This window comes from Oratosquilla oratoria, chromosome 41 (genome assembly GCF_046742065.1).
Source record: "Oratosquilla oratoria isolate Oo_2021 chromosome 41, ASM4674206v1, whole genome shotgun sequence".
Taxonomy (NCBI): domain Eukaryota; kingdom Metazoa; phylum Arthropoda; class Malacostraca; order Stomatopoda; family Squillidae; genus Oratosquilla; species Oratosquilla oratoria.
In genome coordinates this window covers 877,501-905,313 of record NC_134817.1, presented here as the reverse complement: position 1 = coordinate 905,313, position 27,813 = coordinate 877,501, and the positions used below count along the sequence as shown (strand labels likewise).

The window sequence follows — 27,813 nt, the reverse complement described above, 5'->3', positions numbered from 1 at the left end:
TAGTATATATATATATATACATATATATATGTATATATATATATATATATGTATATATATGTACATATATATATTATCTATATATATATGTATACATATGTGTATTATATATACATATATATGTATATATAAATATATATAAATATATATATATATATATGTGTGTGTGTGTGTGTGTGTGTGTATACATACATGTACACATATACGACTATATATGGCGCGTATTCGTGTGCGTATACATCTATTTATAAGTTGGGTTGTTTACTTGTTTCTTTGTTTTTTGTACTAGTTTGGCTATTTACGATTTCAGTTGTTACTTTATTCATTCATTTATTTATTTATTCACTTGTTTAAATTTTATTTATTTGTTTATTTTTTTTATTTGTGCCCCGTCATACGGACTCGATGTTTGTGCTCTGACTTATTCACAGAGTGTGGGACCAAATTACGCGCCAAATCTTCTCAGTACTTTGTTTTATTACATCTTGTTTTAATTTTGTTTTATTTTCATCTTATTCCCATTTTGTTTGACCCATATTCTTATTTCGTATTGTCTTTTTTTTTTTATCTTATTCAAGTCTTATTTTACTTCTTCTTATTTTAGTTTATTTTGTTATTATTTTTGTTTTTAGATTTGTTTCTATTTTTTGTGATCTTGAGATCTTTTCTTGATTTATTTGTTGATTTATTTGATATTGAGAGGACTTTGTTTCATTGCCCTCGTAGTATTAATGGCGAATATCTCCTCCTCCTCCCACATAAATCCCACCTCTTCCTCCTCCTATCTTCCCTCCTCCCACCTCTTTTCCTCCTCCCACCTCTTCCTCCTCCACCTCTTTCCTAACCTCCCCGTCCTCCCATCCCTCCTCCCATCTCTTTCTCCTCTCCCTCTTCCTACTCTTCCTCCTCCCCTCTCTTCCTCCTCCCATCTCTTCCTCCTCCCCCTGTTTTACCTCCCCACTCATCCTCCTCTCCCTTCTTCCTCCTCCCACCTCTTCCTCCTCCCACCTCTTCCTCCTTCCCCTCTCCCTCCTCCCTCTTCTTCCTCCTCCCCACTCTTCCTCCTCTCCCTTCTTCCTCCCCCACCTCTTCCTCCTCCCCACTCTTCCTCCTCCCACCTCTTCCTCCTCCCCTCTTCCTCCTCCCACCTCTTCCTCCACCCCCTGTTTTACCTCCCCACTCTTCCTCCTCTCCCTTCTTCCTCCTCCCACCTCTTCCTCCTCCTCCCCCTGTTCCTACTCCCACCTCCTCCTCCTCCTCCCCTTCTTCCTCCTCCCCCTCTTCTTCCTCCATACTCTTCCTCCTTCCACCTCTTCCTCCTCCCCTTCTTCCTCCTTCTACCTCTTCCTCCTCCCACCTCTTCCTCCTTCTACCTCTTCCTCCTCCTACCTCTTCTTCCTCCCCCTCTTCCTCCTTCCACCTCTTCCTCCTCCCACCACTTCCTCCTCCCCCTCTTCCTCCTACCCCTGTTCCTCCTCCTTCCCCTGTTCCTCCTCCCACCTCCTCCTCCTCCTCCCCCTCTTCCTCCTCCCACCTCTTCTTCCTCCTCCCACCTCTTCCTCTTCGACATCCTCCTCCCACCTCTTCCTCCTCCCACCTCTTCCTCCTCCCCTCTTCCTCCTCCCCTCCTACTTCTCCCACCTCTTCCTCCTCCCCTCTTCCTCCTCCCCATATCCTCCTCCCCCTCTTCCTCTTCCTCCTCCCCCTCTTCCTCCTCCCCCTCTTTCTCCTCCCCCTCTTCCTCCTCCCTCTCCTACCTCCTCTCTTCCTCCTCCCCTCTTCCTCCTCCCCACATCCTCCTCCTCCTCTTCCTCCTCCTCCCCCTATTCCTCCTCCCCTTCCTCCTCCCACCTCTTCCTCCTCCCACTTCTTCCTCCTCCCCTCTTCCACCTCCCCCTCTTCTTCCTCCCAGCTCTTCCTCCTCTCCCCTCCCCCACTCCCACTCCCTGCCAAGTTAATGAAATAGTTTGGGATTAGCCAGAATAAATATTTTAAGGTTGTTACGAAGCATTTGGAAGTTAGGTTTTTTTTTTGGGGGGGTGGGGGCGGAGAGGGTAAGAAATCAGCGTAACTGAGGGGGAGGAGGAGAAGGAGGAAGAGGAGGAGGAGGAGGAGGAAAGCAAAGGGTGAGGTGTGGGTGAGAGCGGGAGGGAAAGACATGGTGCAAGTCACAGGCCAATTGGCTGGTGTGTCCCTCGTTTAGGACAAAATGTCCTTTTTAAAGTATCTGTGTCCTTTTTTGTCAAAAAATACACAAATAGGGTTTTGATAACCAAAATGCTATCAGAGTCTAGACAATATCTAATTATTAATTTATTAAGTTGAAGTATGCAGAGCACGTTTAGTTAAAGGTACAATTTTAATTTCATATTATCCAAATAATGTAGTCTTTTTAACCCTGGTTGTCCTATTTTTACTTGATTCTATGTCCTGTTTTTCTCGCCTCCTACGGCTGGCAACTCCCGCCTCCCGCCAAGCAAAGCAATGAATCGAGTCAGGTAGCCAGTGTCGTTTGAGAGGTCGACGTGGAGGGTTGCCGCTCTTTAGCTCGTGGACTGTACAAACGTATATCAACAAATAGTTGCGAATTGTAGGGTGACAAATGCGCGATAACTTACGGTGTGGAAGTGGTCAGTTGTAGAGTGTTCATGGCGAAGTGGAAGTGAAACCAAGACTTGTAAGTGCACAGGAACCTTCTTCGGGGCAAAGGACCCCACCCCCCACCCTCCCTCCTCCTCCGAAGGGCAAAAGACTTGTACACAGTTTCTGAAAAAAGTAAGTTTTATTTGTGATGTCTTCGTTTATTTGTTTAATCTTGTTGGTGTACTTGGAATTTGATTCATCGTGGGCTGGTGATTTCAATGCCATATAAGGTGTGAGCAAAAAAACAAATAAAAAATATGAATGGATGAATGAAAGAGTATATATATGAAATGATTTAATAACTGTACAATAGGTATATATGATTTTAACAATACTACTACTACTACTACTGCTACCAGTAGTACTGCTAATACTACCATTGCTAATGACATGTATACCAAGGGCTTTTTCCCCCTTACAAGGGAGGTAGCCAAAGTAAAAAGGCATAATTCCACTCCCACCCATTTCACCCCACCCTCCCTCTCTCTTTTCTTGCGCCTGGATGAGGGGCATCTCGCCCACTGCCCTGGGTCAGAAGCAATGCAGCAAGACACAGCACATCCACAGCAAGGCCACTTCATTTAATCGGCATCTCCCATCTCTCCCTCCTCTTATGCAGAAAAAGAGAAGACGGGGAGAAATGCCTTCGGGCTGCGTCAAAATATCATTCACATATAAGCGTACCTTAACCTCCCCCATCCCCCACCCATTCCTTTCCATGCATCACAGCATATCCATACGAAACCATTCTCCACTCACCCCTATCTTCTATCTTCCCTCTTCCTTCCTCAACAGACATCCCCCTCTTTCTCAATACCCCTTTCATCCCATCTATCCATCTCATCCTCGGTCGCACCTTCCTGTTAACTCCATCCACCTCTGCCTTCCACACTTCTAATACTATTCTATCTTCACCCATTCTTTCCATGTGTCCAAACCATCCCAATACTCTTTCATCAACCCTATCTCCCAACTCCTTTTCCACCCTCGCTCTCCTCCTCACCTCGTTTCTCACTCTATCCAGCCTAGTAACCCCTACCATACTTCTCAGACATTTCATCTCAAACACATTTAAACTATTCCTCTCCTATACTTCATGTTTCTGCCCCATACAGCACTGTCGGCACAATCACCCCCTTCATACAATCTCCTCTTACCAACCATTCTCAAATGTCTATTTCTCATTGCCACCGGAAAGAGCAAAAGTAGCCACATGGGGTAAAAATGCCATTGTCTTTGTTACATAATTAAGACAGATAGACAACGGCCAGTTTTACCCCATGCGACTACTTTTGCTCCTTTATATGGTCCACTTTTTATTCCCCCAAGGCATTTAATTGCTTCTCTCAATCTACATTCTACCACCACCTCCACTCCTCCCTTTCCCGCCACATTCGCCCCCAGGTATTTAAAGCTATCCACTTCCTCCAGCCTCTCTCCCTTAATACTTACTTCTAATTTGGTGCCATCCTCTCCCTTGAACATATCATCACATTTTACCTACATTTACTTTCATCCTCCTGTAGCACACCTTCCCAAACTCCGTCACTAACTTCTTCAATCCCTCCTCTGATCCTGCTACAAGCGCAGTGTCGTCAGCAAACGAGAATGGTTAATCTCCCACTTTTCTTCATTTTCTTTAACCATCTCTAATCCCCGGCCCATTACTCATGCATTTATATCCCGTATCACCTCCATCCATATATACTGTACATTGAACAGCCATGGCGACATGACCCAGCCCTGGTGAAGTGCCACCTTTACCTCAAACCATTCGCTCTCTCCATTTCTAATTCTAACACAAGCTCTACTGCTCTCGTAAAAAATCATGACTTCTCTTGACAATTTTCATTCTATCCCACATATCTGCAAAACCTCCCACAGCGCCTTCCTGTATACCCTGTCATAAGCCTTTTCCAAATCCATAAAGACCCAAAAAACATCCTTACCATTTGATAAAGCTTTCTCACATATGTCTTACCACAAAAATCTGATCCACGTAACCCCCACCTATCCTAAGCCCACATTGTTCCTCATCAATCATTCCCTCTGTTCCTCTCCTAATTCTCTCAGTCAAGACCCTCCCATAAGCCTTCCCAACTACACTCAACAAACTGATCCCTCCGAAACTACCACACACACATTTATCCCCTTTTCCATTATAAAGCAAAACTATGCAGTCCTCTGGCACTCAACTCCCTTTTAGACAAACAATAAATAACCTCACTAGCCAGTCCATCATCACTGCACCTCCCTTTTTAGACATTCCGTATGACACCCATCCAACCCAGGTGCCTCGCCTGCTCTCATCACTTTAATCAGTGCTTTCACCTCATCTTTTCTTATTTCTCCTCCGACTTTCCTCATTCATCACTGTCATTTTCTTGGTGCCTCCCACTGCAACCACCTATCCTCCTATCCACCTCCCTATCCTCCTTCACATTTAGCAACTCCCTAAAATACTCTGCCCATCTTCCTCTCACTGGCTTCCCTTCCATTATCATCTCTCCATCTGCACCTTTTACCTTTTCTTCTCTACTTGATTCGCCTCACCCTTCCTCTCTTGATTTCCTTCCAAAAACACATTTTTATTAGTTTCAAAAATTTCTGTCATACTCTTACTCCATTTTACATCTGCTCTCTTTTTTGCCTCTTTTATCATATGTTTTACTTCTCTCCTTTTTTTTACCTCTCATATACTAATGATAATAAAGATAATAGTGATAACGTCGACAATGATGGCAACAATGATGATGATGAAGAAATCTTCACAAACAAGAAGAAAAATATAAATTGTATATGACGACCTTCCCCAAATGGAAGTGACAATAATTTGTTTCTAAACGTTTTTGTAGATTTCCATTAGAAAGCCACAACTGTGGATTTAGTTGCACCATCGCCATCAACATCAATCTCCAGAAAGCATAAAAATGTTAATGGGGGGGGGTGTGCCCCCCTACTTCCCCCTTCCTTTCCTGTACCTCCCCCCCCCCTAGACCCCCCCTCCACTCCCTAGCACGGTACCTTCCCCTTCCATACATCGGTGCTAGGGGAGGGTAGGGGGGTATGTTATCCCCCCCCCCACACACACCCCAATGAGGCAAAGTTAATCAATAGAAGTGACTAAGACTTGGGTGGATGCGGAACAAGTATCGGTGGTATTCTTGAAAAAAAATTCCTTATATAAATCTTATACAAATCCTTGGTAGGGAAAGATTTATATAAGGAAATATATATTTTTTAAGAATACCACTGTATCTGTTTTGGCTCGGCTACCCCCCTTCATAAGTGGAGAAAGAGACTTTTTGTTATGTGTATATATAGTGGCCACGGCTGGTATGGGGTGGATGTGGGGTAAGGAAGGGGGGGACTTTTTGAGGGGGGATTAAATCTTGGGGATGATGGGGGAAGTGTGATGGGGGGGGGGTCGGACGTAAAAATTTTTTTTTGTAAATTTCTCTTCACGATGTCCCACCTCTTCATGTGAATTAAATCGCCGTTTGGTCTAGCCAGAACAAACTATCTGAGTCACTTAACGACTAAAATTTACCAAAATTAGATTTGATCTTGTTTGGTGGCAGTGGACTTTTAGATTCGTTTAGCGTAAGGCAGAATAAAGGCTGTGGAGTTTACCACCTTATAGACAAGTAGTTTAGTGGAATCATTATTTTGTATTTTATCTATTTTCATTCGTTTTTATTTGATATGTTCATTCGTTTATCCGTATTATTTGTTTATTTGTTTGATATTCAAAATCACCATCCCACTACCACGAAGTGGGAAGTGAGAAACCTCTGCTAAGGCAATCTCTGTCAGTTGCGGAACCAACGCAAGAAGCGGGTGCGGGAATCGAACTCACTATTTTTTATACTTATTTGGCAAAGGTGGTGACCTTGTCTGGCCTTTGGGTATCCATAGAAAATAATAAATGAATAAAAATATTAGTAATGATAATAATAATAATAATGATAATAATAATAATGATAATAATAATAATAATAATAATAATAATAATAATAATAATAATTATAATAATAATATTGATAATAATGATAATAATGATAGTAATAATAATATAATAATAATAATCATAGTAATAATAATAATAATAATGATAATCATGATAATAATAACAATAACAATAATTATTTCTTTTTGGCTACCCCCCTTGTAAGGGGGAAAAAAGCCTTGGTATATGTATGTATGATGTAATAGTATAATAATAATGATAATGGATTACTTAATATTTTTATTCTGGTTAGCACCAGGCGATTTCATTCACCTAGAGGAAGAAGCCAGTGTCACGAGGAGGCGATGTCCTTTAACCAGAATAAAATCATTCAATGGCATTAAGGACACGAGTGCCTCCAGGTGATTTTATTCGTCTCAGGGGAATCACTGGCAGCTTCTGTAGAATCGAAGGAATCAACGGCAGCCACGGAATGTGTGGCTTGTGATTTTATTAATTTTGTGTGTGTGTGATTCACCATGGTCTTTGGACCACGTGTTGGACTCGTGATAGACAGCTATTTACCTCCCGGAAGAGAGCTCAGAGCTCGTGTGTGTGTGTGTGTGTGTGTGTGTGTGTGTGTGTGTGTGTGTGTGTGAGAGAGAGACTCGGTACCAAAGAAGTTCAGGGTTGTGTCTTAAGAAATGGGTGACCTTCCTCCATTCTCCTCTTCCTCCTCCTCCTTCTCTTCCTCTTCGTCCTCCTCCTCCTCCTCCACGTACTTCTCTTCCTACTTTTCCTCCTACTCCCCCTCTGACTCCTCATCTTCCTGCTCCTCCTCCTACCTCTCCTCTCACTCCTCCTCTCCTTCTTATTAGTATTCCTCCTCATCATCCTCATCAACCTCCTCCTCTTCCCATTCTTCCTCGTCTTCCTCGTCCAACTTCTCTTCCTCCTACTCCTCCTCTAACTTCTCCTCTTCCCGTTCTTATTTCTACTCCTCTTTTCCTTTCTGGTGTTCCTCCTCCTCCTCATCATCATCCTCTTCCTCCTTCTCCTCCTTCTCCTCCTCCTCCTCCTCCTCCTCTAATTTCTCCTCTTCCTGCTCTTCTTCTTACTCCTCCTTTCCTTTCTAGTGTTCCTCCTCCTCCTCATCAACCTCTTCCTCCTCCTCCTCCTCCTCCTCTTTCTCTTACTCCTCTTACTCTTTCTACTCCCTCTCTTTCTCTTCACAGGTTGCGGAAGAAAAGAGAGAGGGGAGTGGGGGGGAGGAGGAGGCAGAAGTTGATTCCTGGCCAGTGTACCTTGTACTACAAAGTACAAGTACCCCCAAGTACTCTGCTGGACATCACAAACAGCCCCGCCTTGACACCTTTACTGGAGGCCCTATGGTCGCTCGGAGACCTTGGGGTCCCTGGATTGAATGAAGTCTTGGGTCGCCGTGGAGATGAATAAAATCGCCTGGCGGCAATAGGAGGTAAATGGATAGTATATTTGGGCGCGTTTAACTTGTTTTTTTTTTTTTTTTTTTTTTTTTTTTTTTTTAGAACTTAGATTAATTATTTATTGAGCTTTGTAGATGCTTTGGGTATAATCAACTTTTCGGTGGTTTTATTTCAACATTGAATAGGCCTTCCACCACCACCACCACCACCGTAACAACGCCACCACCACCACCACCAAAAGCAACAGCAGATAACCACCATTACCACCACCACACCTACCTCACCTACCACACCTACCACTCCCACTACCCTTACCACTCCCACCACCCCTACCACTCCCACCATTCCTACAACTCTCACGACCCCACCCACTCCCACTACCACTCCCACTCCCACTACCACTCCCACCACCCCTACCACTCCCACAACCCCTACCACTCCCACCACCCCTACCACTCCCACCACCCCACCCACTCCCATCACCCCTACCACTCCCACCACCCCTACCACTCCCACCATCCCTACCACTCCCACCAACCCTACCACTCCCATCACTCCCACCACCACTCCCACCACCGCCACACCTTGAGAGCGAGACTGAGCGGACGTTGGGCGTGGCTGCCTTGACGCCAGGAGCAGTGTGGGCGTGCATGTGCACGGTGGCGTGTACATAGCTGTACATGTACTTATTTGTAGTAAGACTCGTATTTACCACGTGATGCATGGCTTTGTTTTGGCTGTCGTCAGGCGATTTTATTGAGACGAGGAGACATCTTCTCCCCTTCCCCCCCACTCTCCATCCCCCCTTGGTGAGTGGGTGGGGGTGGTGACCAGGCGGGATTCGAATTTCATATACTAGCTCATTTTGAAGTCTTAATGCTCAGAGTGTAGATCGCACAAGGTGCATATGGTCAAGGATCAGTATACATGTATATATATATATACATACATATATACATACATATGTATATATATATATATATATTTATATATATATTGTGTGTGTGCATGTGTACGCGCATATGTGTGTGTTTATATGTATGTATGTATTCATGTGTGTTTGTGTTTACGCGCATATGTGTTCGTTTGTATGTATGTATTCATGTGTATTTGTGTTTACGCGCATATGTGTGCGTTTGTATGTATTTATGCATTTATGTGTGTTTGTATGTATGTATGTGTATATGCATTCATCTGTGTTTGTGTATGTTTACGCGCATATATGTGCGTTTGTATGTATGTATGCATTTATATCTGTGTGTTTACGCGCATATATGTGCGTTTGTATGTATGTATGCATTTATATCTGTGTGTTTACGCGCATATGTGTGCGTTTGTATGTATTTATATATGTGCGTTTGTATGTATGCATTTATGTGTGTTTGTATGTGTTTACGCGCATATGTATGCGTTTGTATGTATATATGCATTTATGTGTGTGTATTGCATATGGTTCTTTATGGTAATTGAGTACATGGAATTTGATGCTTTTGGAGAACCTTTCACACACACACACACACACACACACACACACACACACACACACACACACACACACACACACACACACACACACACACACACACACACACACACACACACAGAGGAGAGAGAGAGAGAGAGAGAGAGAGAGAGAGAGAGAGAGAGAGAGAGAGAGAGCAGGTTGGCGCCAAGCACCGGCTGCACCAAAGTGGCGTCCGGCGCTGTTTCCCCGACTTCCTTTTCCGCCCCTCCTCCTCCTCCTCCTTCCCCCTCCCCTCCCCCCCCCCCAACCCCGAAGTCCTGAGACAGACCACATATCGCCAAATTGACGACAGGGTGGTTGCCAAAGGGAGACAGGTGACCGCCAAATAGGACATGGGGTGGGGGTGGGGGTGGGGGCTGTCGCCAAATGAGGGGAAGTGGAGATCGCCAAATGGGAGATGGGGTGACCACTTAGCCAAAGGGTCCCTTTTGGGGTTATCCACTGTCTACACGCCGCCATAACAAAGGTACGTTTATGTCAGGAGGCGTTTCAACCCCGGCCCAAAGTGATGTTACCTTTTGCCCTGTCTGCTCGGATAGGTGGGGCAAATGACAATCACCGGTGATCGTAGGGTCGTCATGAACCAGCATCGAGTGGTAGTTAATCTGTCTCTCTCTCTCTCTCTCTCTCTCTCTCTCTCTCTCTCTCTCTCTCTCTCTCTCTCTCTCTTTCTCTCTCTCTCTCTCTCTTTCTCTCTCTCTCTTTCATCTCTGTGTCACTTGCCCTTCTTTGATATAGTTCGAGTCATTCTCTCAGAGCACAATTCCTTATCGATTATCCTCGCCATGGCTGTCAACAAATCAGTGTACACATGGCAGCATTCCTTATCGGTTACCCCCGCCTTGGTCGTAAACAAAACAGATCCATGTGTAGTGCCAGTCCCTATCGGTTACCTTCGCCTTGACCGTAAACAAAGAACCACTCTTTATCGGTTATCGTTACCTTGGCTGTAAACAAAACAGCTGTGCAAATGATATCACTTAACTTCGCCATGTTAGTAAACAAAATATATACACATGGGAACGGTGATTGCAGGTGCTGAGGGAGGGAGGAGGAGGAGGAAGAGAAAGAGAAGGAGGAAGAGAAAGAGGAGGAGGAGGAGAAAGAAGAGAAAGAGGAGGAGGAGAAAGAGAAGGAGGAAGAGAAAGAGGAGGAGGAGGAGAAAGAAGAGAAAAAGGAGGAGGAGGAGGAGGAAGAGAAAGAGGAGGAGAAAGAGAAAGAGGAGGAGGAGGAGGAGAAAGAGTAGGAGGAGGAGGAGGAAGAGAAAGAGGAGGAGAAAGAGAAAGAGGAGGAGGAGGAAGAGGAGGAGAAAGAGGAGAAGAGAAAGAGGAGGAGGAGGAAGCGAATTGGTGCCGGTGAGCGAGCGAGCAGACAGGAAGGAAAGAAACTGTGACACACACAACCACGAGGTAATGACGGAGGAGGAGGGCTCCACGCGGGACTTTAGTGGTTGAGCTCTTCTCTTGTTCACCTTTTTTTTTTCTCTGGTTCACTTCTTTAATTATCTATATTCATTTCAGGTCTTCATTTGAGTGGATGAACGTGAATATAGTTATATACATATTCATACGCGTGTGTATATATATATATATATATATATATATATATATATATATATATATATATATATATATATGTATATACATGTATGCAGTATTTCACAAATGACACGTGAATATGATTTGCAGAAAAAACCACTGGTAAATAAGAAACGTAGTCCCAACGTTTTCGTCTATTTAAGACATCATCAAGGGAATATGTGTTCCCTAAAATATTTCTGCATATATACTGTCTGTATCTCCTTTACTGTATTCCCTTGCTGATGTCTTAAATAGACGAAAACGTTCGGACAACGTTTCTTATTTACCAGTGGTTTTTTCTGTATACACATGTATGTATATATATCACAAATGAGGAGCATGCTGACAGGAGACATTTTGGTCCATAACTAGGTCGGATGCAGTAAAGAAACAATAACTAGATAAGTTAATAAAATAAATAGATAATGGTAATTAATAAATAAACAAGATAATAACAATAATTTATAATAAATAAATAAAAAAAACATAAATAATAATGAATAAATAAAATAAAAGAAATAGCAATCATTGCAGCATATTTCTTAGGTGTTTATCCTATTGAATCTTAAAACTTCGAGTTGAACTGCATTGTACTGCTCCTCCAGGAAGTTTATTCCATTCATTTACTACACGGTTGGCGAGGTTGTTTCTACCCACTTCCAAAGTATAAACCTACTTCCTGATAATTTGAGACCATTGTTTCTTGTCTGATTCGCATTCAGTGTGAAAATTCCGTCACTTTTGATGTTGTCAATTCTCTTTAGAGTCTTAAAGAACTGTATCAAATTACCCCCGAGTCTACGCTTTTTTCGTATGGAAAATAGATTCATATGTTTTCGTCGATTTTCGTATGATCTATTTTTGATATTTGGAGTCAGTTTTGTATATACTAATATAATATGTTGCTAATGGCGATTATGTGAACTGGACGTTAGAGATTCATAATCACAATCAATCATCTTCAAAACTCATCAATAATCCCATGCCTATCTGCAGGTACAGGCCCGATAGGCTGGCATTCGGTGTCTATATTAAATTCGACCTCACACATACACACACTCTGGAACAAAGAAGAGAAAGAGGTGACTTCTTTACTATAGAATCATGAGAGACATGAAAGTCCTTGATAGAGACGACTTACTAAATTGGGATAGGAGACCATAAGAACATAAGAATGAAGGAGACTGCAAGAGACCATAAGGCCTACACTAGGTAGAGAAATGCAAAGGGACGTGGAAGGAACCTCAAAAAGGAGAATTATAGAAGAGATCTGAAGAAAAACAGTTCTCCACACACAGTGTTGGTGGATGTATGGAACAAACTAGACGCAACAATAGTGTGTACAAAAGCATACACGAATTTAAGAGCAATTTGGACACTGCGAGATACAAAGACGGGACACTACGAGCGTTGCTTCCTTTACCGCAAGATACAACTAGGTAAAGCACTGGCCTCACAAGCCAGAGAACCGGGTTCGATTCCCCCGCCGGGCGGAGATAAGTTGGGTTTGTCTCCTTTCACGTGTAACCCCTGTTCACCTAGCAGTGAGTAGGTACGGGACTTTAGTCAAGGAGTTGTGACTTTGCTGTCCCGGTGTGTGGTGTGTGAGTGGTCTCAGACCTACCCAGAGAACGGCAAATAATGAACTCTGAGCTCACTGCCGTAGGGTGGTGTCTGGCTGTCTCGACAGATATTGCAGCAGATCCGAGGAGAATACACATGTATTTACGTGTGGAGAGCTGGCAACCGGTGACTGCTCTTCTGCACCTCCTCTTCCTCCTCCTCCTCTTCGTCCTCCTCCGAGGTGGGAAGGAGTTTGAATACGAGGGAGTATTTACTAAGAGTAAAAAGAGGGAGTCTGTATATATAGGTAGGTGGTGTCCCTGAGGTGAACGAAATCGTCACAATAAAAAAGAAAATCGACGAAGTGGGGTCAACATACAGAAAATGCTGAAGAGAAGGAGGGAGGGAGGGAGGGAGGGAGGGCGTTGGGTATTGCTAGCTCAGGTCTTTTGGCACACCTGTTCACACATGTCTCTCTTCTCCTCTTCTTTCTTCTTCTTCTTATTCGTGTTCGTCTTCTTCTCCATCTTCTCATTGCTTTTCCTATAGTGTTCTCCATCTGCTCCCCCTTCTCCTCCTCATCCTCCTCCTCTTTCTCTTCCTCTCGCTGTTCCTCCTCTTGTTCCAGTTCCTCATGTTCTTCCTCCTCCTCGTCTTCCTCTTCCTCCTTCTTCTCCTCCTCATCTTCCTCTTCATCCCCTTCTTCTCGGAGAGTGGCTGAGAAAAGGAATGCAGATGGGCACAGCTTCTACTGTTGATATGGAGGGATGGAGGGGCAATGGCCTCATTATTAGGACTATGGAGGGCAGAGGGGAGGAGGAAGTGAGGGAGAAGGAGGGCTGAGTGGAGAAGGCGAACGAGTGGGAGGAGGAGGAGGAGAAGGAGGAGGAAGAGGAGAGCAGGGGGAAGAAGGAGGAGGAAAGTGGAATGAGGAAGTGGAAGAGAAGAGGAGAGGATGAGATGGAGGTGAAAGAAGAAAGGGAAGGAAGACGTGGAGGAGGAAGAGGAGGAGAGTAAGAAGAAGAAGGAGGAGGAGAGGAGAATGAAGAAGTGGAAGAGAAGATGATAAGATGGAGGTGGAAGAGGAAAAAGAAGGAAGATGTGGAAGAGGAGGAGGAGGAGGAGGAGGCAGCAGCGTTAGGGGTATTATGGAGGTGGGAGGGTGGTGGGAGGCTGTGGGGGGGAGGGGGCTGGACCTCTTCGCTCGCGCTGACCCTTATCTCTAGAGGTGGGGGGGGAGGGGAGTAGGGAGTGGAAGAAGAGGGAGGGGGGGAGGGCGCAACTTGCCGCATTAAATCTCCCCCCTTACTCCTCCTCCTCCTCCTCCTTCTCCTCTTCCTTCTTTACACTTCTTCCTCCTTCTCCTTTTCCTCTTCCCTCTCCTCCTTCCTACTTCTCCTTTTCCTTCTCCTCCTCCTTCTTCTCTGCCCCTCTTCCTCCCCTATCTCCTCCTCCTTGTCCTATTTCTCCTTTTCCGTCTCAACCTCCCTCTCTCCCCCTCGTCCTCCTTCTCCTCCTCCTCCTCCTCCTCCTCCTTTCTCCTCCTCCTTTCTCCTCCTCCTCCTCCTCCTTCTCCTCCTCCTCCTCTTGTCCTCGTGCTCCTCCTCATCCTGGGACCAAGAGAAGCGAGGGTGGAGGGGGAGAGGGGATAGAGTCCCCCCCCACTCCCCCCCCTGGTAATCTTACAATTACCAAAAGTCTGCATTCTGTGCGTCGAATATCCTCCCTCCCCACCAAAAAAGTATCTTTACAAAGAGAGCAAAGAGTTCATTGTGCTTAAGGAACCTTTGTAGAGCGGTGGATAGTGTCACCGACTCGGTCACGGGAAACCCAGGTTCGGTCCCAGGCCAGTGCTCTGCAGTACCAGAGGTGTAGTGGACCAGTGCCCATACTTCGTGGTGAGGTACCAAGGCTGTATCGCCAGGTAAAGGACAGAGCGGCGGTTCTGCAGTGGGCAGAGAATACAGGACTGAACAGATCTACAACCTGCTCCTCTTCCTACAGCTCTTCTTCCTCCTCCTCCTCTTCCTACACCTTTTCCACCTCCTCCTCCTCCTCTTCCTACACCTATTCCTCCTCCTCCTCTTCCTCCTCCTCCTCTTCCTACACCTATTCCTCCTCCTCCTCCTCTTCTCGCGACACCTCGTACTCCTTTTCTTCCTCCTCCTCGTCCTCTCCTCACGACACCTCTTCCTCCTCCTCCTCCTCCTCGTACACCTCCTCTTCCTCCTCCTCCTTCTACGCCTCCTCTTCCTCCTTGTGGGTGGTCTTGAGTAATTTTAGTCCATTACTTCTCGTTGTCTGTGGAAGCGGGACCCTCTTCCTTCCTTCGCCGGATGGGATAAAAAAAAAAAAAAAAAATCTTCCCCAAACACTGGGGCAATTTCATTTAGCGGATGAGAGGAACCTGCCCTGAAAGGGGTATCAGTGGACCGCGACCCCCGCTCCGGCTGGCATTGGGCCGAGTACGAGCCCCGTCAGGTGAATAAAATCGACTGACGGCAGTAGGAAGAACAAGATATATCAAGTGTGGATGTGTGCTGTCAGTCCGTACACACTCTTCCTCCTCCTCCTCCTCCTCCTCCTCCTCCTCTTCCTCTTCCCCACTCCTTCTCTTCCCTCATCTCTTCTTCATCTCCCACCTCTCTCTCTCTCTCTCTCTCTCTCTCTCTCTCTCTCTCTCTCTCTCTCTCTCTCTCTCTCTCTCTTTCTCTTTCAACTCGCTTGCCTGACCAGTTTTAACTCACTTCTTCCCCTCCACCTCCCTAAACCCCTCCTGCTCCTCCTGCTCCTCCTCCTCCTCCTCCCTTTCTCCCTCCCCCTCCCCTTCGTGAGGAGATGTAGGGTGAGGTGAGCTTAGTTTACTACCTATACATCCTGTGCCTTGACCTTGGTACGCACCTTCTACCCATCTCTCTCTCTCTCTCTCTCTCTCTCTCTCTCTCTCTCTCTCTCTCTCTCTCTCTCTCTTTCTCTCTCTCTCTCTTTCTCTCTCTCTCTCTTTCTCTCTCTCTTTTACGCCGTTCGTCTTTGATTTTTTTATTCTGCAGACGATTTTATTTAGCTACGAGTTAAATGTTAAGACCTTATCATCCAAAATATTTCATTTTTATCTATTCATTTATTTTTTTGTTATTCATTTATTTATTTATTCAACTTAGCTGTTCAAACTCATAAGACAAAGGTGGCTGCCTGGGTCACAGCTAAGCGTTCCCTGACGTGAGCCTCTGGCTTGTGTTTGAGTACAGGAGTGATTGGATCAGTGGAGGAGTGGGATAAGAAAGAAGGAGGAGGAGGAAGAGGAGGAGGAAGGGGGAGAGAGACGCCCTATACTCCAGGCTGGTCTTGGGAGGCTGTAATTGCAGCTTAACCCCCCTTCCCCATCCTTCTCATTCCTCCCCCCATCCCTCTCCCCTCTCCCCCCCTCTTCCCCCAAATACCCGGATGTGGCCGCTATTAGCGCGTGGGTTCGCATACATGTATAAATACGATTGGGTGCGCGTGTGTGTGTATGTGTACGCTTGTATAGGTGTATACGTGTGTGTGTGTGTGTATTTGTCCGTATGCATGTGTGTGTACGCGCGTGTAGATGTGTACATGTATGTGTATTTGTTCGTGTGTATTTGTGTATGTACGCGCGTGTAGATGTGTACATGTATGTGTATTTGTTCGTGTGCATGTGTGTGTGTGTACGCGCGTGTAGTGGTGTACATGTATGTGTATTTCTTCGTGTGCATTTGTGTGTGTGTACACGCGTGTAGATGTGTACAAGTATGTATATTTGTTCGTGTGTATGTGTATACACGGGTATGTTTGTGTATTTGTTCGTCTGTATGTGTGTGCGTGTATATGTGTGTACGCGCTTGTAGGTGTGTACGAGTGTGTATATTCATTCGTGTGCATGTGTGTGTGCGTGTGTGTACACGCGCGTGTAAGTGTGCGTGTATGTATGTACATGCGTGTGTAGATGAGTGTATGGGTTTACGTGTGTGTGTGTGTGTGTGTGTACGCGCATTAAGTATCATTGTTCGTGTGTATGCGTGCGTGTAATTATCCGTGTGCGTACGTGTGTGCATATAATTGTATGTACACAGGTAAACATGTATGTGTACGTGTGTACATTGTGTGTTCTTTCCCAGTCAATTACCAAATGTCGTATTGTCTTGCCAGTAACTGAAAATAAAAATAAACAAATAAACAACTCGACAAATAAAGAAACAAAATAAATTAAAAATTATTAAAAGAAAAAGAGGAGAGATAGAGAGAAAAGAACATTGAGCTGATAAATGGTGAGAGAGTGAGCGAGACCTCACAACGCCTCCATGCCGTCCTTCTCCACCGATCGCGGGTGGGCGGTTCCTCAAAGGCGAATGGAACCTCTTCCCGGCAGCCAAATTCGGAGGGAAAATACCACCAGGCACGAAAGGGGCCGAAAGTATTTAAGAAAATGATGATTAATATAAAAAAAAATATATATATATCATTCGTTGCATTGAAGTCTTTCAGATAATGATATAGCAAATAATAATGATAATACTAGTAATTATAGAATATTAATGACGATGATAATGATAGTAATGATTATAATTAGATATCAGTAATGATGATAATAATGATAGTAAAGCATAATGATAGTAATTATAACAATACTAGTAATTATAGAGTATTAATGACGATAATAATGACAGTAATGGTTATGATTAGATATCAATAATGATAATAGTAATAATGATGATAGTAAAGCATAACCCCGTTGGTGCAATGACGCGTCTTTCCCAATTTTATCATGGCTACCGCCTCACGATTTTATTCAACTAAGATGAGCTGGGGGGAGTGGGAGGGGAGGGGCGGCTAGATTCGAGACCAAAATTGGGTCTTCATTCATTGTGACCCCCTCTCCCCCTCCTCCCATTTTCTCCCCTCCCCCTCCCCCTTTCTCCTCTCCCTATCTTACCTCCTACCTACCACCTCCTCCCCGATCTCCCCTCCTTCTCCCACCTCCCCTCCCCTCCCCTCCCCTCCCACCTCCCCATTCCCACAACCTCCCTCCTCCTCCTCCTCCTCCCACATCACAATTCCTAAACCCCCCTCCCTCTCCCCCCCTCCCCCGCTCTCCTCAGCTGAATAGACTGTGTCACTATTAGGCGACTTGCCCAGCTGGAAAGCACCTCGGGGAGGGGGGAGGGAGGGGGGGGCTCCTGGAACCGCGTCGGAGATCTTTGACAAATCGATACTTTCTTTCTTTCCCGCGACGATCTCCGATCGGGCCCAACGGTGACGAACTAACGATCCGCGGCGTCGATATCTCTCTCTCTCTCTCTCTCTCTCTCTCTCTCTCTCTCTCTCTCTCTCTCTCTCTCTCTCTCTCTCTCCCTCTCTCTCTCTCTCTCTCTCTCTATCTCCCTCTCTCTCCCCCCCCCTCTCTCTCTCTCTCTCTTTCTTCTTCAGATAAATGAAATCATCTGGCGGTAGGTGGAAGGGACATTAAAGCCATGATGGAAGATGGATAAGGGGGATTTTCTTCACTCTTCCTTCCTTCCTTTCTCCCTCCCTCCTCTTTCTTCCATTTCCTCCCTCCTTTCCCCCTTGCTTTTCCTCCTCCTCCCCCTTGCCTTTCCTCCTCCCCCCTTCATCCCCCATCCTCCCTCCTCTCTCCCTCCTTTTCCTCCTCCTCCTCCCTCCTCCCTCTTCCCTCCTTCATCCTCCTTCTTCCTCCTCCTCCTCATACCTCATCCTTTCTCCTTCTCCCTCCTCATCCCCCCTCTTCCCTCTATCTTCCTCCTTCCTGACCCTTCTCCCTCCTCCCTTCTTTTTCCTCCTCTTTCCTCCTCCTTTTTTCCTCCTCCTTCCTCCCACCTCCTTTGTAGCTCTTTCTTCCCTTCAAATCATTTCTGCACAGATGCTTGGGGGGAGGGGGGAGGGTCCATTTCGCAAGCGCGCATGCGTAGCGGCCCAATACACCACATGTGCGCAACATGGTGGGGGGTGCCCACTAACGCCGCCTTTGGTGGTCCGAGCGAGATAAAAGGCCTCAGGTCAAACGAGGTCATCGAGTCACGGGTGTTAGACAAGTCCATAAAGAGAGAGAGAGAGAGAGAGAGAGAGAGAGAGAGAGAGAGAGAGAGAGGGGACGATGAATTTCTGGATAAAAAAAAAAAAATCTCCCTATGACGGGCCTCTTCACCAGCGTTTCCTTCCACCTGTTGTCGCCAGGTGATTTTATTCAGTCTCAGTGAACCCCTCAAACAGGCAGGTGGTACCATGTGACCACCTCCTTGATCCAGCTGGCGGCCACTGCGCAGGTGGTGATCAAGGAGAGACAGTTAAGGACGGAAATAGAAACGAGGGACAGTAGGAGTTAAAAGTGATCAGTATTTTTGCTTCTGAGTTTAAATGAGTCTCCAGTGATAAAGGAATGATGTGTCACTCGGGTCCGTAGGGGTAGTTTAAAGGTAAAAGCAGTGTGTCAGCGGGGCACAAATGTGTCTAATATATATATAGATATATATATATATATATATATATATATATATACGAGTATACATATATATGTGTGTGTATACGTGTGTGTATATGTATGCATGTGTTCGTGTGTTTATATTTGTATATGTATATATACTGTATGTGTGTATACTTGTTTATATGTATGTATGTGTGTGTGTGTGTTTGTGTGTATATGTATATATACGTCTGTATATATGTAATGTATATATATATATGTGTGTGTGTGTGTGCATGTATATATACGTGTGTATATATGTATGTGTGTGTTTGTGTGTATATGTATATATGCGTGTTTACGTATTTATATGTGTGTATATATGTATACGTCTATATATATGTAATATATATATATATGTGTGTGTGCATGTGTATGTATATATACGTGTTTACGTATTTATTTCTCTATGTATATATACGTGTGTATATATGTATGTGTGTGTTTTTTGTGTATATGTATATATACGTCTGTATATATTTAATGTATATATGTGTGTGTATGTGTATGTATATATACGTGTTTAAGTATCTATGTGTGCGTATATATATATACGTGTGTATATATGTATGTGTGTATACGTATATATACGTCTGCATATATGTAATGTGTATATGTGTGTGTATGTGTATGTATACATACGTGTTTACGTATTTATGTGTGTGTACGTATATATACATGTGTATATATGTATGTGTGTGTGTGTGTGTGTACAGTAGATACTCGTGTACGTCCATGTACTCGGCTTTGTCTACACGATGAGGCGTGTATTCTATGTAGAGCGTACGCATGTAAACATGTGTCGTGGGAACGTGATCGTGGGAAAAGAGAGAAAGTCGGCAAAGAGCAAGAAGAAAGAAAAAGAGAGAGAAAGAGAGAAGGAAGGCCAGGCGCCAGGTCCAGGATGATTTGCAAGAATTGGCTTTGCTTTGCAAGATTTGCAAAAGTTGCACAGGGTGGTCGGTCTGCATCTTTAACTTCAACTTTTCTTCAACGCTCACGATGTTGGACTCTTTTTCTTCTTCCTGGGTTTCGTTGGATTTCACCCTTTTTTTATATTTTACGTGTTTTTTTTCGCGTTAATGTGTGAGTTCCGTCGAAATTGTTGTTCCAACGACTGATAAGTTTTTTATTCTTTTTTTTTTCTTTATCCGCTAAATTAAAATTAACAAAATCTCTCGTGAAACCTTTGCGTTTACAGTGGCCATGTTTTCCCTGTGTGTGTGTTCGTGTGTGTGTGTGTGTGTGTGTGTGTATTTACCTAGTTGTATTATACGGGAAGGGAGCTATGCTCGTGGTGACCCGTCTTTGTATCTTTCAGCATCAAGTTTATTCTTAAAATCGTGAAAAATATTTGCACACACGGTTTTTTTTATCTAAGTTAGTCCATATATTCTGCATTCTGTATGGGAAGCTATTCTTTTTCCTGTCTCTTCTATAGTTGTCCTTTTTGAGTTTCCTTTCATGACCTCTTGTTTTCCCGTTGTCATTTTTTAGTAGATATTTTCTGTCAAGGATTTCCAATCCGATCATGATTCTATACATAGTCAGTAGATTACCTCTTTCTCTTCTTTGCTCTAGTGTTGGTAGTTCTAGTTTTGATAATCTTTGTTCGTGTGTGTGTGTGTGTGTGTGTGTGTGTGTGTGTGTGTTTATGTGTGTGTGTGTGTGTGTATGCTTATGTGTGTGTGTGTGTATGAATGTATGCATGTATGTATGTATGTATGTATGTATGTATGTATGTATGTATGTATGTATGTATGTAGTTGATAGACGTAGGTCCTCACTAGCAAGAGAAGAATTTGGTTGTTTTTCTTGTCATTCTTCGCCTATCTCCGTCGGCGCCGCTTTCAGTCCGGCGGTGAGTTCCTTCGGAGCACAGGATCGACGGGACGGGGCGAGACACCGGAGTACCTATTAGGCGAGACTGACCACGGACCGACTCTGGACTTCTCTTACGGGAAACTCTTCGGATACGAAAGGCTGACACTGTTATTACCCGGGGACCCTGGACACGAAATTGAACTACTCTTATGGATAACTCTTTGGCCATGAAGGACAATTACCATACCCGGGGGACTTTGGAAACAATTCCGGACTACTCTTACGGACAACACTTTGGCCATGAAGGACAATCAACGAATACCCGGGTGACTTTGGAAACGATTCTGGACGACTCTTTGACGACTCTTTAGCAATGCAAAAGTACCAATAGATACCCCCAACTTTGCTCCGAAACTGACTATTCTTTTGGACTACTCTTCGGCAGTGCAAAACTACCTGTGGAAACCCCATCCTTGGTCCGAAATTGACTACTCTTTTAGGTTACTCTTTGGACTTGTCAAACGATCACTCTTGATACCCGGGGGACCTTTGACCGAAACTGGATACTCTTTTGTATTACTCTTTGGATATAACACACCGGCTTCCCTCGGCTGAATGAGAATATATGTATTGCTAAAAAGAGACAGGCTTATAAGAAATATAAGTGCTCGGGTGCATCTAATGACTATGAAAGTTATGTATCAATACAGAGAGATTTAAAAAAGACAATAAGAAAAAGAAAACGACAATACGAAATGAACATCGCTGAGAAATCCAAAGAGAATCCCAAAGAATTCTATAGTTACATTAGAGATAAAAAGGTTGTTAGGAATCACATTGGTCCACTATTATCTGCTGACGGTCAACTTGAATATTCAAATGAAGGAATGTGTAATCTCTTAAACAATTATTTTAGCTCGGTATTCGTAAACGAAACACCTCAAAGTGAATTCCAAACTGAAACCTGTGAAAAGTCTGGGGTAAACTTACTCACTACGGTAAATATAACAAAAGAAACAATTAAAAGGTGTATAGACAAACTCAAAGTTAATAAAACACCAGGGCCTGACGGTTGGCATCCAAGAATCTTAAAGGAAATGAAAAATGAGATTGTTGTTCCATTAGAAATTATTTTCAAGAAATCCATCATATCCGGAGATGTCCCAAGAGAATGGAAGCTAGCTAACGTTACTCCCATATTCAAAAAAGGTGACAAAAAGAAACCAAATAACTATAGGCCTATTAGTTTGACTTCGATCGTAGGAAAAATAATGGAAACTATCATCAGAGATGCTATCGAATATCATTTAGAAAGTAACCGTTTGATAAATGATAGCCAACATGGTTTCAGACGGAAACGTTCTTGCGTGACTAACTTACTCGAATTCTACAACACAGTTGTCTCGAATTATGACAAAAGAAACAATATAGATTTAATATATCTAGACTTTGCAAAAGCTTTTGATACCGTCCCACACGAAAGACTACTTACTAAATTAGCTTTGCATGGAATAAGTGGTAGCCTATTAGGTTGGACTAGTAATTGGTTGAAAGGTCGAAAACAGAGAGTTGTTTTAAATGGAAAAACTTCTGGATGGAAAAGTGTTGCAAGTGGAGTTCCTCAGGGTTCCGTTCTTGGGCCACTTCTATTCATAGTATATATAAATTATATAGACCATGGACTAAAATCTACTGTTTCCAAATTTGCTGATGATACAAAACTGTGCGGAGTGGCAAATGATCACTCAAACCAATTAGATATTCAAGAAGATTTAGATAAATTACAGCAATGGTCTGAAAAGTGGCTAATGAAATTTAACACAAGTAAATGCAAGGTAATGCACATAGGTAAAAATAACAGCAAGTACGATTACAAGTTATTTGGAAATTCGTTAACAAAAGTGGATAGTGAAAAAGATCTCGGCGTAATTATCAGTAACGACCTTAAATCATCCAAGCAGTGTATTTCAGCCTCTGAGAAAGCAAATAAGATTCTGGGATTGATTGCGCGATCTTTTGATTTCAAAAGTCCATCACTCATTAACAAGCTATATAAATCGTTAGTTCGTCCACATTTGGAATATGCTGTTTCCGTATGGTCACCGAATCTCATTAAAGACATTGACAGACTGGAAAAAGTACATCGGCGAGCCACAAAACTGATTCCAAATATCAAAAATAAATCATACGAAAATCGACTTAAGCACATGAATCTGTTTTCCCTAAAAAAGCGTAGACTCAGAGGTGACTTGATACAGGTCTTTAAGATTTTAAAGGGAATTGACAACATCAAAAGTGACCAAATTTTCACATTGAATGAGAATCAGACAAGAAACAATGGTCTCAAACTGTCCGGAAATAGATTCAATTTGGAAGTAGGTAGAAACAACTTTGCCAACCGTGTAGTTAATGAATGGAATAAACTTCCTGCACAGGTAGTGCAATGTAGTTCAGTTCGAAGCTTTAAGAATCATTTAGATAAATACCTAAGTAAGATGCTGTAATTATTATAATTTATGTTATATTATTTGTTTTTGTTTTGTTATAATTTGTCTGTCTGATTTTCATTTATTATTAGTTATATGTCAATTTATTATCATTTACTATTTACCTGTTTGTTTGTTATTCAACTATACCAATGCATTTATTTATGTATTTCAATTGTTATTTACATTGTTATAGTTTTAATCTATTATTAATATGATTTTTTTTTTTTTTTTTTTTTTTTTTTTTTTTTCATCCGACCTAGATATGGATCAAAAGGTCTCCTGTCGGCATGCTTTGCCTTTGTAATCCTTTGTAATATTATATTGTTGGTGACACACTTTGTGTGTGTGTGTGTGTGTGTGTGTGTGTGTGTGTGTGTGTGTGTTTACCAAGAAAGGAGCAACGCTCGTAGGGTCCCGTCTTTTACTACCCAATAGTCATACCTAGATTCAAATTCATGAATAATTCCAACTTTTACTATATATCCTCATTCTCCACAACCTAAAGAACCACACCAACGAACCAAATTATTTAAACTCAGATATGAAAACAGGGGCTATGTGATTCACCATGGTCTTAGATCACGTGTTGGACTCGTGATCGACAGATATTTCCCTCCCGGAAGAGAGCTCAGAGCTCGTGTGGCCGATCTATGGGTAATGCTGCGACCTAATACGCACACACATCCCCAACTCCCCGCCCACGAGAGTTGGAGTAACACCTCGCAGCGCAGCGATATTGAAATTATTTCAGTCCTGGGCGGAATTGGAACCCGGACCTCCGTAGTGGCGGCCGGGAACTAACCACCGCTCCACGAGGAGTGAATAAACACGAATGAGTTTGTTATTGTCACGGACTGTAATTTACCAGCGCTTCTATCCCTTGTGGGCAATCTAGCACCGCTGTCGTGAAAGAACAACAGAGGAGGCAGACGAACCAAAAAAGTTCAGTTGGATTAGGTTGAAGTCTTGAGTTGTTTCTGGGCAGATGGAGCAGCGAACGGAGGCGTGAGGAAGAACCCGAGGCGCAGACGGCAGCGAGCAAGAAGGGCATTAGGAGCACCGATAAGAGCTCATGGAGGGAATGGTAAGCTTAGAGCGGAGACGGACAAGCTGCAAGACACAGGGATGGTGGAAAGGATAGTAGAGACCTCGCTGCTGTATGGAAGAGAGTTTTGGATTAGTTCTACGGAAGAAGAGTGGTGCGGAGCCTACGCCAGGAGGCGCTGAGTAGCTGGAACCGAAGCCGCCACCTTTGCCCTATGTACTACATGCGCTTTACGGACTGTTGGGGCAGGTAACAGTCATTGCTAGGAATCAGAGAGAAGGGCGGGACTCGAACCCACAACTAAGCCACCATGGAAGACTGATGGTGCTCAAGATGGACCGTTTGGAAGCTGGATGAGGTGTGAAGAAAATGAATAGTATATCAAACAAGAAAACGTGAAGGAGGAAGAAAAGGAGGAGATGGTGAAGGTGTGGCATAGGAGGATGAGGAAGAAGAGGAGTGAAAGTAGTGGAGTAGGAGGAAGAGGAGTAGTATAAGAACGTGTCACAAGGAAAAGAAGAAAAAAAAAAAAAAGGAAACACAAAGCTGCACGTGGAGCTGGTTTTCAAGAGGCGGAGGGAGGGACGGGGAGGATGAAGAAGAAGAAGAAGAAGAGGAAGGGGGGAGGAGGGAAGGAGAGGAGGATAGCACCAGGAAAGATAGGGTCATTGTATCGAAATTGAGGATCCTGAGAAGAATAACGAGGCCCTTGAGGGAAAAATGGTGTGGACACGTGAGTATGAAGGAAAGCGTGAGTATGAAGGAAACACGTGAGTATGGAGGAAAGCGTGAGAGGAACCCCCAAAAAGTGATATAGGGAGAGGGAGAGCGTGAGAGTCGACTGAGGTGACAGATTGAAAGAGGAGGAGGAGGAGGAGGAAACAGAAGCGCTGGTGCATGACAGAAGCGCGTGGAGGAGAAGGAGGAGGAGAGAATGGAGGAAGAAGTAGAATGGAAGTCTGGCGGGAGGCGTGAGAAGAGGAGAAAGAGAAGGGGGGAGGATGTCTTCTATTTTGGTTTGTCCTGTTCCGTGAGAGGCGCAGGCAATTTGTCCCGTCCTCCTCTTCCTTTGTTGTTGGGCTGGCAACCCTCTTCACGGGGAGATCTGTCATTGTGCAATATATATATATATATATATATATATATATATATATATATATATATATAATATATATATATATTATATACAAAAAAACATACACACCCAAACACACACACACACACACACACACACACACACACACACACACACACACACACATACACACACATACACACACGTGTGCCTCCGTTGAGTTATTCGACGTTGATGGCTTAGACTTAATGTGAATTGTGGTTGAGAATATATATATATATATGTATATATATATATGTATATATATATATATATATATATATATATATATATATATATATATATGAGAGTAAAGTGGTCACTTTATAAGATGTTACTATTCATGGATTGCTAGTTGTCGATTACTTATAACTCATTACTTCGAATCGGTCTTGGAACCAAAAACGAAAGGAAACACCCCCCTCCCCCCTTCCCCCCCCAAAAAAAAATGTAATAATGATGTGTGTCGCTGGTCATTCTCATTGAGGCCCCAGAGAGGGACCTTGGAACCAACCACTTTACTCGAGGACCAATGACCCCGAGAGAGGTGGAGGAGGAGGAGAAGGAGGAGGAGGAGAAGGAGGAAGAGGAGGAGGAGGAGAGGGTATTCCGACTACTCCGGCAGGGCTCCGAACTCTCTCATTACTGTGATGTCCTCCTCGACTGAATGGGACCGTCTGCTGCCCTCGAGGCTGACTCCGGAGTGCGGGATCCTGGCGACATGGAAGATCCTGTTCCATGAATCTCGTTAATCCGAATAAAATCGTTTGGGGTTAACCATAATAGAATGTATAGATTTTTTCAACTTGGCGAGAGGGAAGGAAGCGATGGGAAAGAGAGAAAGAAGTGAAACAGTAGATGGAAGAGCAGGAAGAGGAGGGAAGGAGGGAGAGGAGAGGGAACGTGCCACAAGGAAAAGAAGAAATGCAAAGAAAAAAGGAAACACAAAGCTGCACGTGGAGCTAGTTTGAAGAGGCGGAGGGAGGGAGGGGGAGGGACGGGGAGGAGGAGGAGAAGGAGGAGGAAGAAGAAGAAGACGAAGAGAGGAGGAGGGGAGGATAGTACGAGGAAAAGAGAGGGAGAAGGAAGGAAGGACGAAAGAAGAAGGAGGAGAAAGAGGGGGTGTGGGAGAATATGACAAAGAAAGGGGAAAGAGAGGGATGGGGAGGAGGAGGAAGGAAGAGAGGGAAGGGGAGGAGGAGGGAAGAAGAGGGGAGGAAGGGAGGATAGTACGAGGAAAAGAGAGGGAGAAGGAAGGAAGAACGAAAGGAGGAAGAGGAGGAGAAGGTGGTGGGGAGAATGGCACAAAGAAAAGAAGAAAGTGGAAAGAGAGGGATGGGGGAAGAGGAGGAAGGAAGAGAGAGAAGGAGAGGAGGAGGGAAGGAGAGGATGAAGAGAGGGAAGGGGGAGGAAGAGGAGAAGGGAGGAGAGGAGGGGTAAGAAGGAAGAGAGGGAAAGGGTAAGAAGAGGGAAGTAGAGGATGAAGAGGGAAGGGGGAAGAAGAAGAGGAGGGAAGAGAGGTGGAGGACAAGAGGAGTAAGAAAGAAGAGAGGGAAGGAGAGGAGGAGGGAAGGACAGGATGAAGAGATGGAAGGGAGAAGAAGAGGAGGGAAGAGAGGGGGAGGAGAGGAGGGGTAAGAAGGAAGAGAGGGGGAGGAGAGGAGGGGTAAGAAGGAAGAGGGGGAGGAGAGGAGGGGTAAGAAGGAAGAGAGGGAAGAGAGTGGGAGGAGAGGAGGGGTAAGAAGGAGGAGAGAGAAGGAGGAGGAAGAGGGGAGGTTGGGGGGAGGGGCGGAAGAAGAGGACGTGAGGAGGAGGAGGGAATTGAGGAGGAGGTTGGGGGGGTCTCTCTGAAGGATCAGAATGTCGACTGAAGGAGGTGACATAATGAAGGAGGAGGAAAGGGAAGAGGAATTAGGTATGCTAGAAGAGAGGAGGAAGGGGAGAAAGAGATGAAGGGGGGAGATGGAATAGAAGAGAAAGAGGAGGAAATATAGAAGATATAGTATGAAAAAGAAAGGAGGAGGAGGAGATGGAGTTAGAGAGGAGAAGGAAGAAGTGTAAAATGTATAAGAAGAGGAAGAAAGGAAGAGAAGAAGGAAGGTGAGAAAGAGGAGGGAATACATGTGAAGGAGGAGGA

At 44.1% G+C, this 27,813-nt stretch overlaps 1 protein-coding gene across 1 annotated transcript in view; it reads left to right on the top strand.

Annotated features, from left to right (window-relative positions):
- Positions 1 to 2,524: 2,524 nt before the first annotated feature.
- The window catches only part of LOC143020871 (uncharacterized), a 134,667-nt gene continuing 109,378 nt past the window's right edge, over positions 2,525 to 27,813 (top strand). Inside the window, exon 1 of the mRNA XM_076177726.1 lies at positions 2,525 to 2,775. The gene's annotated coding sequence lies outside the window, so the exon portion shown is untranslated. The remainder of the gene's footprint in view (positions 2,776 to 27,813) is intronic.